Genomic DNA, 14006 nt, shown 5'->3' with positions numbered 1-14006 from the left:
GAGTAAAACAGCGAGGGCCACAATACTCCAAAGAAAACAGCTGAGGACCGAAACCCCCCGGCCCTGCGGAAACACCCCCGACTCAAGACCTCCCAGCCTGGCGGAAACACCCCGCCCAGCCCTGCAGAAACAAACTCTCCTTCCCCAGTGCCGCTCCACCAAAACAGCTGTGGGTCAAAAAGGAAGGTTGGTGGTGGGGAGGTGTTACTTGATGTTAAATCAACCAGGGACTCCCAGCCAAAGAGGTGGCTGGGAGCCCTCAGGGTCAAATTAAAGGGCCTGGGGCTCTAACGACTGGGGGAACCCGGAGCTTTTCAGGGCTGGGGCAGGGATTTAAAGGTCCCAGAGCTCCTGCTGCTGAGGGGAGCCTGAGCCCTTGAAATCCCAGCCTCACTCCATCCCCTGGAGCTGCCGCCAGGATTCAAAGGGCTCTGGGCTGCCCGTGCCGATGGGGAGCCCTGAGACCTTTAAACCTCAGCTGCGGCCAGGAATCTCTGCAAGCAGCCCAGAGCCCTTTGAATCCCGGCCGTGGCTGGCAGGCCGGCTTTAGGAAGTGCGGGGCCCCGCAGGGATGACTGGGGAAAAAAAAAGCCTTTCAGTTCTTAACAACCTGTTCCCTATAAAAAGTTCTGCCACAGTATGTATTTTTTCTACCAGTAGGATTACCATACATCAGTATTTTCCTCCCAGATGGCGATTTAAGAAGCAAAAAGCCTGACATGTCCGGGAAAGTACAGATGTATGTTAACCCTACCTAAAATTTCTTTTTTAAAAAGATGGGTCTGAACTAGAAATGATCTCTGCCACTCCCTTAGGGTGTGCTATGGTGCACATGTGTGGGTCCCAGCTGCTCCCTGCCCATCTCATTGAAGCAGGTGTGCAGGGTTACTTCCCTCGGAACTGCAGGGCACCAGTGAACATGGGGCTGGCTGGAGGTTGGGGAGGGGGAGGATGCGAGAGGTAGGGTCTGGCTGCAGGCTGGGCAAGGGGTGTGGGGCAGGCTGGAGACAAGAGGTGTGGGGTGGGCTGGCTGGCTTCAGGCAGGGCCACAGGGAGGGTGCGGCATGGGTTGGCAGGGCTGGAGACAAAGGAGTGCGGGACTGGCTGGCTTCAGGCAGCGGGTTGCAGCAGGGGTTGGCTGGAGACGGGTTGGTGCAGGGCTGAAGGCAAGGCAGGGGGTACGGGGTTGGCTGGAGACAGGGCAGGGGGTACAGGGCTGGTGCGGGCAGGGCAGGCAGTATGGCAGGGGTTGGCTGGAGACAGGGCAGGGGGTGCAGGGCTGGTGCGGGCATGGCAGGCAGTATGGCAGGGGTTGGCTGGAGACAGGGCAGGGGGTGCAGGGCTGGTGCGGGCAGGGCAGGCAGTGTGGCAGGGGCTGGCTGGAGACAGGGAAGGGGCTGCAGGGCTGGCTGGAGACAGGGGTTGGTGCAGGGCTGAAGGCAAGGCAGGGGGTGTGGGGCTGGCTGGAGATGGGCAGGCTACAGGTAGGAACTGGTGCAAGCAGGGCAGGAGGTGCGGGGCTGGTGCGGGCAGGGTGTGCAGCAGGGGCTGGCTGGGGACGGGCTGGCTGCAGGCAGGGTAGGGGGTGCAGTTACAGGGGGTACAGCCCATCCTCTATGGTGAGTGCCTCCTTCTCCTCTTCCTCCTCCTCCTCCTTCCCCCTCTCCCACTAGGGTAGCAGCAGAATTCTGGGGCTTGGGGGCTATTTCAAGGGCCCGGGGCGCCCCTGCTTCCACTGCCCCAGCTCTGTAAATAGCCGCGGGAACCCTGGGGAAGGGGCGGGGCTCCAGTGGCTTTTTAAAGGGCCGGGGAGGTAGAAGCAATGGGAGTCCTGGACTTTTTAAATAGCCCCCAGAGCCCCGCAGCCATACCCCAGGGCTCCAGCAGCAGGGCTCTAGTGGCAATTTAAAGGTCCTGGGGTTCCAGCCCCTGCTGGGAACTCCAGGCCTTTTAAATTGCCCCCTGGGGAAACTGGACCACCCTTGTACAGCGCACTGGCTTTTGCTGGTACTGGGGCTTGGGTGCGGGGTCCTCTTAGGAGCGAGGACGATTCAAGGGAATTGGTTAAATTGGCCTAAAGCCGGCCCTGGTGACTGGGATTTAAAGAGCTCTGAGCTCCCCGCCCTCCTGCCCAGAGCCCTATAAATCCTGTCCGCGGCTGAGATTTAAAGAGCTCTGGGCTCCCTGCGGCTGCAGGCAGCTCAGAACCTTTTGAATCCCGGCCACGGCTGAACTTTAAAGGGGTTTGGATTCCCCGCGGCTACGGGCAGCCCAGAGCCCTTTGATTCCCGGCTGCAGGACGCACAGTGAGACTTCACGGGCCGCACGTTGCCCGTGGGCCGTATGTTGTGCAGGCCTGGCATGGAGGGGCAAAATAGGTAAGAAATTTCCGTGGCCTGTCACTAGCAAATAGTAGCCACCATGGATCCTGCCAGAGGTGGCTACATCTTAGCACTGTGGGAAGCAACCCTTCACAGAGACCATTTGTCTTGTGGTTTGGGATACTTCTCAAGACATGCTGCACTCAGAGTGACCCCCTCATCCTGTGCCAGCTGGAGAAAAGAAAAGGGGCCAGCCAACTCTCCCACTACCAGCTGCGAACCACTGATCCCCAAACAGGGGGAGGCCTCTGGCTTTGATGTGTATTAAATATCAGGCTGGTCTCTTTCTTTGGCAAATATCTAACAGAGCTAAAAGAGGGAACAAATGATCCTCAAAGGAGAGGGGAAAGACAATCACTGGGAAATTTAATCCCCTGCAACATCCAGAATGGAGAGCGACTCAGGGCAACAGGTTCCCCCGAAGGAAGAAGTTTTGGGGATTTAGAAACATAAGGAACAGCACAAAACTTGAGAGGATTGTTAATTGACATTTGATAATGACACAGAGGGAAAACCTGAGCTTTCAGATCAGTGTTCAGAAATGAAAGACAAAGGGGGGAAATCAGAGATTTTGGATCCATTTTGCAAATTATAGAGAGGAAAGTGGAAAATCAGAGGGATTTTATATCAGTTGTTGATAGGAGGTAAAATCTGAGTGTTTCACATGAATACTTGATAAATGAATAAAGAGGAAATGGGCAACATTTTCAAACATTTTGTGTTCAATAATCTGAGAAAAGGTGTAAATGTGAGATTTTCTTATTATTTTATAATTAGAGACAGGAAAATCTCAGGGCATATTCAATTAGAAATAGACAACTAGAGAGAAGTGGGGCAAATGTTTAGGTTATTTTATTTGAATCTTTGAGATTTGCCAAGAAATTGTGTCACAAACTGCATATTTGATAACATGAGAGGAAAACACCAAGATCTGAGGGGAGAGAGTCACTTTCCTGTCAGGGCCCAGTGCTCTCTCCCCCTCCCCCTCAGGGGTCTCTCACTCACTGGGTTCTCCAGGCGGGGCTGGTGTGGCCAGAGCCTGGGGCTGCCTAGGGGGCAGGTCCCAGCTGGAGAAAGCCCCCCCCCCGGCCAGGATAGGAATGTGCTACTGGTAGCAGCCTGGGGCTGGACCCTCTCTATGGGGGACACTTGCTCCCCCATCCCCTTCCTGGCCCTTCCCACACCCTGTTGCCTGCAGAGAGTTCCCCCCCCAGCCCAGCCCAGAGGTGTTCCTGTCTCAGGCCCCCCCAAGCCTCTGTCCAGTTCAGAAATCACTCGGGGGAACAATTTCCCACCTACACAAGGACAAATCACTGCAGATGAAAATGGGGGGAAACACCCCAAACCTGAGATCTGAACTGGCCATTGGCAAAGGGGAGAGAAAATGGGGCACAATGGGGAGAGGGGAACAGGGAACTTCTCAGGGGTTTGAGGGAAGGGGGTGTCAGCCTGGATGTTGCTTGTTGCTCTCTAGGGAGAAAGGGGGCAGGACAGGAGAGGAGGGGGGTCTCCACGGAGGGGGCAGTGGTAATTCCGAGGGGATCTCAGCCCTCCCTTTTTCTCCCCGCTCCTCAGGGATCACCTGCTCTTCTCCCCTCGCCCCCCGGCCATGTCCCGGCTGCACAGACATTTTCCATCCATCCCTTTCCCAGGTCTCCCCCCTCCGCAGCCCCCGCCCGACCCCACGCAGGGGCTGCTAGGTGTAATGCATGTTCAGTAGGGATTTCTCCCCTACTAATGCTGGGGTGTCCTTCTCCTATAGGTTAGTCTACTAATGATCTCATCTTGGTGCCATGTGTGTCAGTTCATTGCCATGGCACTCGTGTGCTTAGACATCTGAGGATGCTCTATAGAAAAGCTCCTTGAGTGTGGTGATCCACAGGGAGTAGCTCAAAGCTCCAAAGTGCCTGGCCAGGGGCAGGACTTTGGCACAGCAAAGGAGGGATGTGGCAGTGACATCACAAAGGCCTTTTGCAGGACCTAAGACTTATTGGTCCAAGGTGGTGGGGAAGTGATGACCTCACAGAGAGATGCTGACATCAGCAAGGCAGGACAGGGGTGAGGGGCCAGGGAAACCTCAGAGACCCCTGTGGCTTTGCTTCAGCAAGTCTCCTTCTCCAGGTCTCTCTTTGAGGACTGAGAGAGTATTCGGGTTCACGGACGTGAGCACCAGGAGGAACCTCTTTCGAGGTTTCTCCTTCCCTTTTAGTGATTTTACTAGAAAACAGCCGTCCCTGTTTAGAAGGTAAGAGCCTCCTGGAGGTTTGAAAGCTGTTCAGTCTGATCCATCTGGTGACAGGTGAATTCGAGGCATGGAAAACACGAGCTTAAGGAGGCAGAATTTTATTCTGCACCTGGGATTTTGTCCCTTAGAATCACTGGGGACATTAGAGTTTATCCTTTTTGTTTCACCTCTTCCTCCATCGCTCCCTCCCTCCTTTCTCTTCTCTTGCTTCCTTTGTCCTTTTACCTGTTCCCCTCCCAACACCAGGAGGGAGGAGGAGAGAGAGAGTGTGTCTGTGGTTTTTTTAGTTTTTTGCAGGGCAGTGCTCTGCAGTTCTCACTGTGGGAGGTCTACCCAAAAATGTGAGGCTGAACTATTGCTCTGGAAGTGATCCCCACTGGTGACCTGGGCCATCGTTTGGGCTCTCTGGTGAGATCCCTCAGCCTCCCGTCCTCAGTCTCTACCCTGACTGGCTGAGCCGGGGATTATTGACAGGGAGGAGACTCAGGTCCTTTTTTTTCTCTTTATAAGTCAAAACCAGTTCTATGTTTGATGAATTTTGCCGCTTCTCTGCATTAGTTGTCTCTGAGCAGTTCATGATTCTCTCTAACATTGCAGTTCTCCTCAAATACTTGCTGAATAGTTACTGTCACTGTTGTTGGTCTGGAGCTCATCTGAGAGCACTTTATTCAGGTCATTCAGTGTCTGAAATTCAAGATCCAATGGGTAGTTTGAAAATCAGGGCTCTTGGGTCCTATTCCCAACTCTGCCTCTGACTGACTGTGTGACCTAAAACAAGTCAATTTTCCTTTCTCAGCCTTAGCTTCTCCCTCTTTCAAGTAGAAATAATAATGATCCGCTCTTACCTACCTGACGGTGGGTGGAGGATGGGGATCCATTGGAGAGTGTCACTAGGAGTAGGGCATAATATGAGGTGTCCTATCACGTTTACTCAGAGCAGATTAACACGTAATAGAATAGCTGAAATAGTCTATTTTATTTGCATTTTTTATTTTGAAATTGTTAAGAGCAGCAATGACTTAGCTCAGAATGAAGCATCTTACCTATTTTTTGAGATCTAAGTGTCTCCTCTTTGTGTGCGAGGAGACAATTTAACACACTCTGACAAACCGGAGATGCTTTTGTTTTGCAATACAATATTTTTGCAAAGAACTTTCATCCCACTTGTTATGATTTTGAGAAACAAACCGGATTAGCCTGAATGGGATTTTCTGACAGAAATGGATTCAATGAAATTTCCCCACCATCTCGATTCCTGAGCTCTATCCCTGCCTCTGGAGGGGTTATTGTCTGTTAGGACAGGAGTCAGGACTGGTGGCTTCTCTTTCTGGCTCTGCCACCACCTTACTGTGTAGGCGCTTGGGTAGGTCATTTTCCCTCTCTGCACCTCAGGCTCCTCCCATCAGTCCAATGGGAACAGGGACAGTTCTCAAACTCCGGGCAGTTGTAAGCCTGAGTGAGATAACGGGCGTTAAAGCCCTCTGTGAAGGAGAAAGGGGAGTTTCACAGTGTTTAGCACCAAGGAATTCTAAATTTTGATAAAATGTCTAGTCTATGGAAACAAGAAATGGTCGGGGCCAATCTTTAACCAGTGCCTTTTTAAAAGCCCATTCAGGGATGTGAGTCCCTGTCTTTCAGGTACCTGGGGTTCTTTGCCAGCAGCAGAGAAGAGGTTCCTGCCTCCTTTTTTGTGGCCTTGACAAACCAGGTGCTGTGCCCCAGTTCTCGTCTGAGATCCCTGAAAAAGAACATCTTCCCATCCATGAACAAGACAGGACCTTTCTCTAAAAGGGGAACAAAGAGACCCCTGAGACTTACAGACTAGCTAGCCTCACTGCCATTGCTGGAGAGATCCTGCAATACATTCTTAAGCACTCAGTTTGTCAGCAGCACCTACAGAATAGTTTGGTCCTTAGGACTAGTGAGCATGGATTTGTCAAGAACAAATCATTCCAAACCAATCCTCTTTCCTTCTCTGCAGGGTTTTGGGCCTGGTGGAGGTGGGTAAACAGTAGATGGGATCTAGCTTGTGGTTGCTAAGGCTTTTCACACAATCCCGTAGCACATTCTCACAAGCAAACGAGGGAAATGCAGTCCAGCTGTAATCAGTGTAATGTTGGTGCAGAGCTGGTTGAAAGCCCAGACTCCAGGAGCCCTTCTCCATGTTTGGCTGTCCAACGGAGAGGGTGTACTTAGTGGGTCCGGCAAGGATCAGTCCGCGGTCCGATACTATTCAATATTTTCATGAATGATTTGGAAAATGCAGTGGAGAGCATGCTTCTAAAATTTGCAACTGACACCAAGCACTTAGGAGCACAGGGTTGGAATTCAAAACGCCCTTAACAAATTGGACACTTGGTCTTCTTGAGCCAAACTCCATGGTTGGGCCCCTCTCTCTAGACTGGGCTGAAGTGAAAATCCAGAGCCAAACACTCCTCCCAGGTACCGAGCTCTGACCTTGAATGGTCAGATACTGCTTAGCACTGTCAGAGCAGCTTTTGCTGGGGGATTCTCCCAGCACTTTCCAATAGCGGGAAAGTATGAAATCCCCATTTGACTGCTGGGGACAGAGCCCTAGAGTGTGGAGCAACTTGCCGAAAGTCCCCCCAGGAAAAGGAAAACAACCAGCAGAGGAACCAATAGGAAACCCAGCACTGGAACTCAGGAGTCCTGGGGGTGTGCTAAGGTGTCCTGATGTCCCGATTTTATAGGGACAGTCCAAATTTTAGGGTCTTTTTCTTATCTAGTATTCTGTTACCCCCAGCCCAGTCCCGATTTTTCACATTTGCTGTCTGGTCACCCAAGAGTGTGCACATGTGTGGGTCCCAGCTGCCTGCCCCCTTCATTGAAGCAGATGTGCATGGTTACTGTCCTGGGAACTGCAGGTCACCAGTGGACATGGAGTTGGCTGGAGGTAGGGTCTGGCTGCAGGCAGGGCAAGGGATGCGGGGCTGGCTGGCTTCAGGCTGGGGGGTGCATCAGGGGTTGGCTGGAGACAGGGTAGGGGGTGCGGGGCTGGCTGCAGACAGAGGGTGCAGGGCTGGTGCAGGCTGGGGGTGTGTGGGGGCTGGCTGGCTTTGGGCAGGGCCACAGGGGGGAGCGGCAGGAGTTGGCTGGAGAGAGGGCAGGGGGTGTGTCGGGGCTGGCTGTGGGGCTGGCTGCATGCAGGGCAGGAAGGATGCGGCTGGTGCGGGCAGGGCAGAAGGTGCAGGGCTGGATGGAGACAGAGGATGGCTGCGGGCAGGGCAGGGCAGGGGGTTCAGGGCTGGCTGTAGGCAGGGCATGGGGCAGGGCCCGTGCAAGGATGTTTCATGCCGTAGGTGAAACTTCCACCTTGTGCCCTCCTCCCCCGCGACCCCGCCCTAAGGTGCCCCACCCGTGGCAGCTCCCACCTCCACCCTGAGGCGCCCCTCTTGTGGCAACTCCCCCGCTCTGCCCTGCAGCACCGCCCCCTCGCCCCAGCTCACCCCTGCTCCGAGCATGAGCACCCCAAGCACACCGTGACCGCTTCACTTCTCCTGCCTCCCAGGTTTGCGGCACCTAAGCCTGCCAGTTTGTCAAGCACCCTCCTCTGAGCCACAGCAGCCCTGACAGTTGACAGTACAGGCACCTTAACCCCTGAGTTCCTTCAGTGTGTCCCCCTCCGGGGTCCAGCTCTGATCACCAGATACTCGGGGTATGTCTATACCACCTGCTGAATCGGTGGGCTGCGATCGATCCAGCGGGGTTGATATATCGCATCTAGTGTAGATGCAACACATCGAGTGCTCTCACCTTGACTGCTGTACTCCAGCTTGGTGAGAGATGCAGGCAGAGTCTACGGGGAGCTGCAGCAGTCGACTCACCACCACTGTGACATTATAAGTATAATCTAATATCTCATTGAAAGGTGACAGGGCCAGAAAGAGTTAATTAACTCACCTCACCGACTGACCTGACCCATGGGTGAACCTTAAGAACTGCTTAGCTAGATATGTAAATGAACAGAGCTTTGAAATGCAAGTCTGCATTGTTAGAAGTAGAAGGGGAGATTTTTGCTCAGGTCTTGTGATGTAAGCAAACAAGTCTTGTCTGTTGCTATAATTTTAATTCAAAGAGCAAAAAAGGAATATTAACATTTATGATGGTACTTGAGTGAAATAATATTATTGTCTATGTGTCTCTTTGAAGGTTGTGGTAACCTCTATTTGAACTGTTTAATGAATAAATTACCCTGTACTAATTGCCAGGATGTTTGGAAGGAGAGCTAAGCCTATTGTTTTCTCAGGCGGAAAGGCTGCTGGAAATGTATAAGAAGCCTGGGACACGATCCTTCTTCATCTCATATCTGCTTTGGGTTTCAAGACGGGGAAACCTTAAGCCACAAGGATTGTGATCCCCAGTCACTGACTGGAGCCACCCTGAATATGGAAATTGGACTATAACCTATGGACTATTTCAAAAAGGACTTTTGGCTACTACAACTCACCTCTACTATGTATCTGAACCTCAAGAATTGAATTCAAGTCTATATGTCTATTAATCTTTTAACCAACATTCTCTCTCTTTTCTTTTCTAATACATTTTAGCTTACTTAATAAGAATTGGCTATAGCATGTATTTTAGGTAAGATCTAAGTCGTAATAGATCCTGAGTATGTGGCTGATCCTTTGGGATTGGAAGAATCTTTTCTTTTATATGATGAAGTAAGATTTTCAGGAATCATCATCATATCTGACAGGTGTGTCTGGACGGAGGCCTGAGGCTGGGTACTTTAAGAGAACTGCGTGGCTTAAACTTCTAAGTAACCAGTGAGGTACTACAGAAGCTGCTTTGTGCTGGCTTGGTAAATCTAAGTATTGAAATCACCACCAGCGTTTGGGATTTGTCCAGGCTGTATCGGTCCCAGAGGCGATTAGAGGTTTTGTGAGGGGGACAGATATCTACATCCAGATTGTAGATGTCCCGGCGGGGGGATAGGGGGGTTGTGGGGGTACAAATACTTACATCCGGGCTGTAGGGTTTCCTGGGCGGTTAGGGGGTTTCTGTGGGGCACATATACCTACGTGCACATTGGAGTGTCCTGGGGGGCTTATGGAGTCTATATGGGGCACAGATAACAATGTTCTGGCTGTATAGGTCCCTGGGGGGCTTAGGGGGCTTGTGAGGGGGCACAGATACCTAAGCTCAGGATGGAGGGGTCTACAGGGGTCTTAGGTGTTTGTTGGGGGGGAACAGGTACCTACGTCCAGGCTACAGGGGTCCCGGAAGGGCTGAGGGTCTGTCACAGAGTGTGGGTGAGTCCGGTCCTGCACCTCTCTTCCTGGGACACAAGGTGACTCTCAGCCAGCCAGTAAAACAGAAGGTTTATTGGACAGCAGGAGTGAAGGATACAGCAGAGTTTGAAGGCATCTAGTCTTCATTAAATGATATCAGGAGATGTAGAATCCACCCCTTTCCTTGGTAACTTGTTCCTGTGGTGAATCATCCTCGCTGTTGACTATTTGTGCCTTAGTTGTAATAGGAATTTGTCTCTTTTCACCTTCCAATCATTGGGTCTTGTTATGCCTTTCTCTGCTAGATTCAAGAGCCCTTTAATAACCAATCTTTTCTCTCCATTAAGTCAATATTGTAGAAAGGTTGTTTTGTAATGGGTCTATGGAGAGGTTCTGATTGGCTGATTATAATGATGCTATCTCTAGATGTGTATCATTTTTGTAGTTGATGTTATGAATATTGGCTCTATGCTGCCCATATTTCAAACTTGTGCCATAATGGGGGACAAAACAGCTACCTTGTTAGAAGTGGCTTTGCCAATAGATGGAACCTGGGATTTAAACTCCCAATGATCGCACTGTGTTTGGGATCCATTTGAATTCCTCTCCCAGGTCTTTGACACTTTCATCTCCACTCATAGCGACTCTGATAGAGCATTAAAGAAGTCAAAGCATCATTTCCAAGCACAGACAACGGAGAATGCTTCATCACATGACACTTTGAGAAGTGGATGGATAGAACGTGATGAAGATAAACTCTGCCTGGCTCAGACAAAAGGTAACAGTTGTGCAGTGATGAGGAAGGAGGGAATCTCTGAGTCACCCGTCCACGGTGGTGTCTTCACAGTGCTCCGAAGCTGGAGAGTGAAGAATCCCCTAGGTCCCACCGTGAGACTGAGGAACAGGAGGCCTGTCACCCCCATTCCTGCCGTCCTGCATTCCTGGTGTCCAGCATCCCAGAGGGCCTCCGTGCCAGCAACGAAACCCAACCGTCGTCTGGACTCCCCAGTGCTCCTCCTCAACGGCTCTAAATCAGCGGGAGAGTGGAAGGTCCTGGGCGTCGCGCCGGCACCTGGGATCCACTGCACCTGAACAGTGGGGAAAGGTTTCTGTGTTGGGGCATTGTTTAGTGTTTTCTAGTTTCCAAGGGAGGGTTTATGGGCCTGAACGTTAAGCTCCCAAACCCAGTCACTGTTTCATTGTATTCATTAAGTTTGCATTTTCCCCTGTTCCCCCAGCTTTCTGTACCTTTACCCTGACTACACTTACCTTTGTTTGTGCCAAACCACCTTGTCTCCTCTTTATTTTATTTACACCTCAGAAGGAGGGAGGCAAAATCCACTGATGATAGAGACAGGAGGGAGTCGAGTTTGTATCTCCTGAGAAAAGGGGCTTTTTCCTTTCCTATTTCTCCCCTACCATTTCTAACATTTTCCTTTGAAGCGTTGCCTTATTCAGCTTGAGGAAACATTAGCTTTTAATATAAAAACTACGAAATACAGAACTAGAGACATTTTTTAGAAATCTGGGATTTAGACATTTTATTTAAAGCCAAGGGGAGGGTGTTGGAGTTTCTGAGAAGGTTTTTGTTTGCAAGAAGCAACATTGTTGTGTTTGTTATTGGACCAAGTGGGGAGATGGTTGTCTATAAAGGAAGAGTCAAGACTAAATGCATCCGCTGAGGATGGGATTTGAACCCATGTATGCAGAACACAATGGATTAGCAGTCCATCACCTTAACCACTGGGCCACCTCATCTGAGCTGTAACAAAAGTGAAAGGAGGAGAAATCTAAGGCCAACAGAGATAGGGACACGAAGGAGTTTTTAAATACTAAGCGTAAGCAGGGTCTGAATGAGCTCCCCCCTCACATCTAGTGAGGAGCTGGGGAAAGACTTCAGGAACAGACTGTGTTTGCATAGACACACGTACTCTGCCTAGCTATGCAGCATGATGGGGCCGCTTCCCCAAAATGACCAGTTTGGGATAGTCTTGGGTTACAAATCACTTTAGGATTGAGTGGAATAAAATGTTATTCTCCTTCCTGTATGAGTGAAGGGCAGCAGAACAGACCTAATCCATCCTGATGGAGGGGTAGATGGGTGAGGAATAGCTTTTATTGGACTGCAGAGAAGGATTGAGGACATCACGCTAAAACAGTGGTCCCCAAATATTTCACATTGTGCCCTCTTAGCCATGGCTGTGGCCCCTCGGAAGCCACGGTCGAGAAGCAGGGCTGGGAGTGGGGCTGTTGCTTGCTGGGGAGAGGGGTGCTGACAGGGGCAAGGGGGTCATCGCTGAGCTGGGAGCCAGAGGCCCAGACTGAGGGTGGGGTTGGGGAAGAGCTGGGACAGAGTGGGGCTGAGTGGTGCTTCCTCCCTGCCCTCCATGGGGGCTGACTCAGGCCCTGAGGTGCCCCCATGAATGTTCCTTTGTGTCTCCCTAGGAGTCATACCCCACATTATGGGGACTACCGAACCCTACTCGCTAAGCAGGGGCTAGTGATGCCAAAGCCCAGGGAAAGGGAGAACAAGTGTGGGGGCCCCAGCACCAGAACCATGCACCCCCTTCTGTCTGTGGCTCTGCCCCCTTCCACCCATAGCCCCATCCACTATCACCTCTGTTCCACCCCTTCCCCCACCAGCCCCACCCTGTCACTCCTTTACCCCTGCCACGCTGCGGCCCTGAGACCAGAGGAGCTCCGTACCCCTGCTGCAGCCCCTGGGCCATAGCAGGGAGTGGGAGCTCCTCCAGCCCTGGGGCTGACATAGGGGAGACTTTTGCAGGGTGGCCTAATTTGGCCGGGGTCCCAGTCATGGGTCCCACTGTCCCCTTGGTGATGCAAGGTCTGGGGAGACTGAGCCCCCCCGAAATCCATTATGTGCCGCCCACGCTACCGCTGCTCAGTGTGGGGCCAGTCTCCCTGTGTTTTCTGCTGCTTGTGCTGGGGAGCCTGGCCGGCACTAGGGGTGGGGCCCCCAGCAGCCACCCAAGGCTCCAGGGGGTCAAAGAGCACCGTGTGGCAGTGCAAAGGTGCTCACTGCTCTCCCCCGCCCCAATGCTCCTCCATGGGCCCATAGAGGGTTGGGGGGAGTGAGGAGCAACACTATGTGCTCCATGCGTCCTGGTCACTTTCCCCACCTGGGCTGTACTGTGAGGGGAGCATCAGAAGCTGCTGCTCTCTGCCCTCCCCTTATGCAGCCCAGCTGAGGAAAGTGACCTGGAGGCAGGGAGCTCGGATGACTTCACTTCTCATCTCCCCACCCCCACAGCCCCTAGGGGTACCCGGAGGAGCAGCATCCCAGGGAGGAGCAATGCTAGCTGCTCCATGCACACAGATCACTGTCCGCACGTGGGTGCAGGAGGGGGCGCAGGGGTTGGGGACAAAAGAGCGGGGGAAGGGGTTGGGGTGAAGGGGGTGCAGGAGAGGGGCAGTGGCTGGTGGCACAGGAGGGGGTGCAGGGGTTAGGGGTGAAGGGAATTCAGGAGGGGGCAGTGGCTGGTGGCACAGGAAGGAGTGCAGGGGTTAGGGGTGAATGGGGTGCACGAGATGGCAGTGGCTGGTGGCACAGGAGGGGGTGCAGGGGTTAGGGGTGAAGGGGGTGCAGGAGAGGGTCAGTGGCTGGTGGCACAGGAGGGGGTGCAGGGGTTAGGGGTGAATGGGGTGCAGGAGATGGCAGTGGCTGGTGGCACAGGAGGGGGTGCAGAGGTTAGGGGTGAAGGGAGTTCAGGAGAGGGGCAGTGGCTGGTGGCACAGGAAGGGGTGCAGGGGTTAAGGGTGAAGGGGGTGAAGGCGAGGGGCAGTGGCTGGTGGCACAGGAGGGGGTGGAGGGGTTAGAGGTGAAGGGGGTGCAGGAGATGGCAGTGGCTGGTGGCACAGGAGGGGGTGCAGGGGTTAGGGGTGAAGGGGGTGCAGGAGAGTGGCAGGGGTGGAGGCGCAGGGGTTAGGGGTGAAGGGGGTTCAGGAGAGGGTCAGTGGCTGGTGGCACAAGAGGGGGTGCAGAGGTTAGGGGTGAAGGGGGTTCAGGAGAGGGGCAGTGGCTGGTGGCACAGGAAGGGGTGCAGGGGTTAAGGGTGAAGGGGGTGCAGGCGAGGGGCAGTGGCTGGTGGCACAGGAGGGGGTGGA

At 52.8% G+C, this 14006-nt stretch overlaps 1 non-coding gene across 1 annotated transcript; it reads right to left on the bottom strand.

Moving 5' to 3' along the window:
• Nucleotides 1-11557: 11557 nt before the first annotated feature.
• TRNAS-GCU (transfer RNA serine (anticodon GCU)) lies at nt 11558-11639 on the bottom strand. The gene has a single exon. It is a non-coding gene; the product is annotated as a tRNA-Ser (tRNA).
• Nucleotides 11640-14006: the final 2367 nt, after the last annotated feature.

The sequence above is a fragment of the Gopherus flavomarginatus genome, chromosome 8, assembly GCF_025201925.1.
Source record: "Gopherus flavomarginatus isolate rGopFla2 chromosome 8, rGopFla2.mat.asm, whole genome shotgun sequence".
NCBI classification, from domain to species: domain Eukaryota; kingdom Metazoa; phylum Chordata; order Testudines; family Testudinidae; genus Gopherus; species Gopherus flavomarginatus.
The sequence above is the reverse complement of the archived record's forward strand: the minus strand, read 5'-3'. Positions and strand labels throughout refer to the sequence as shown.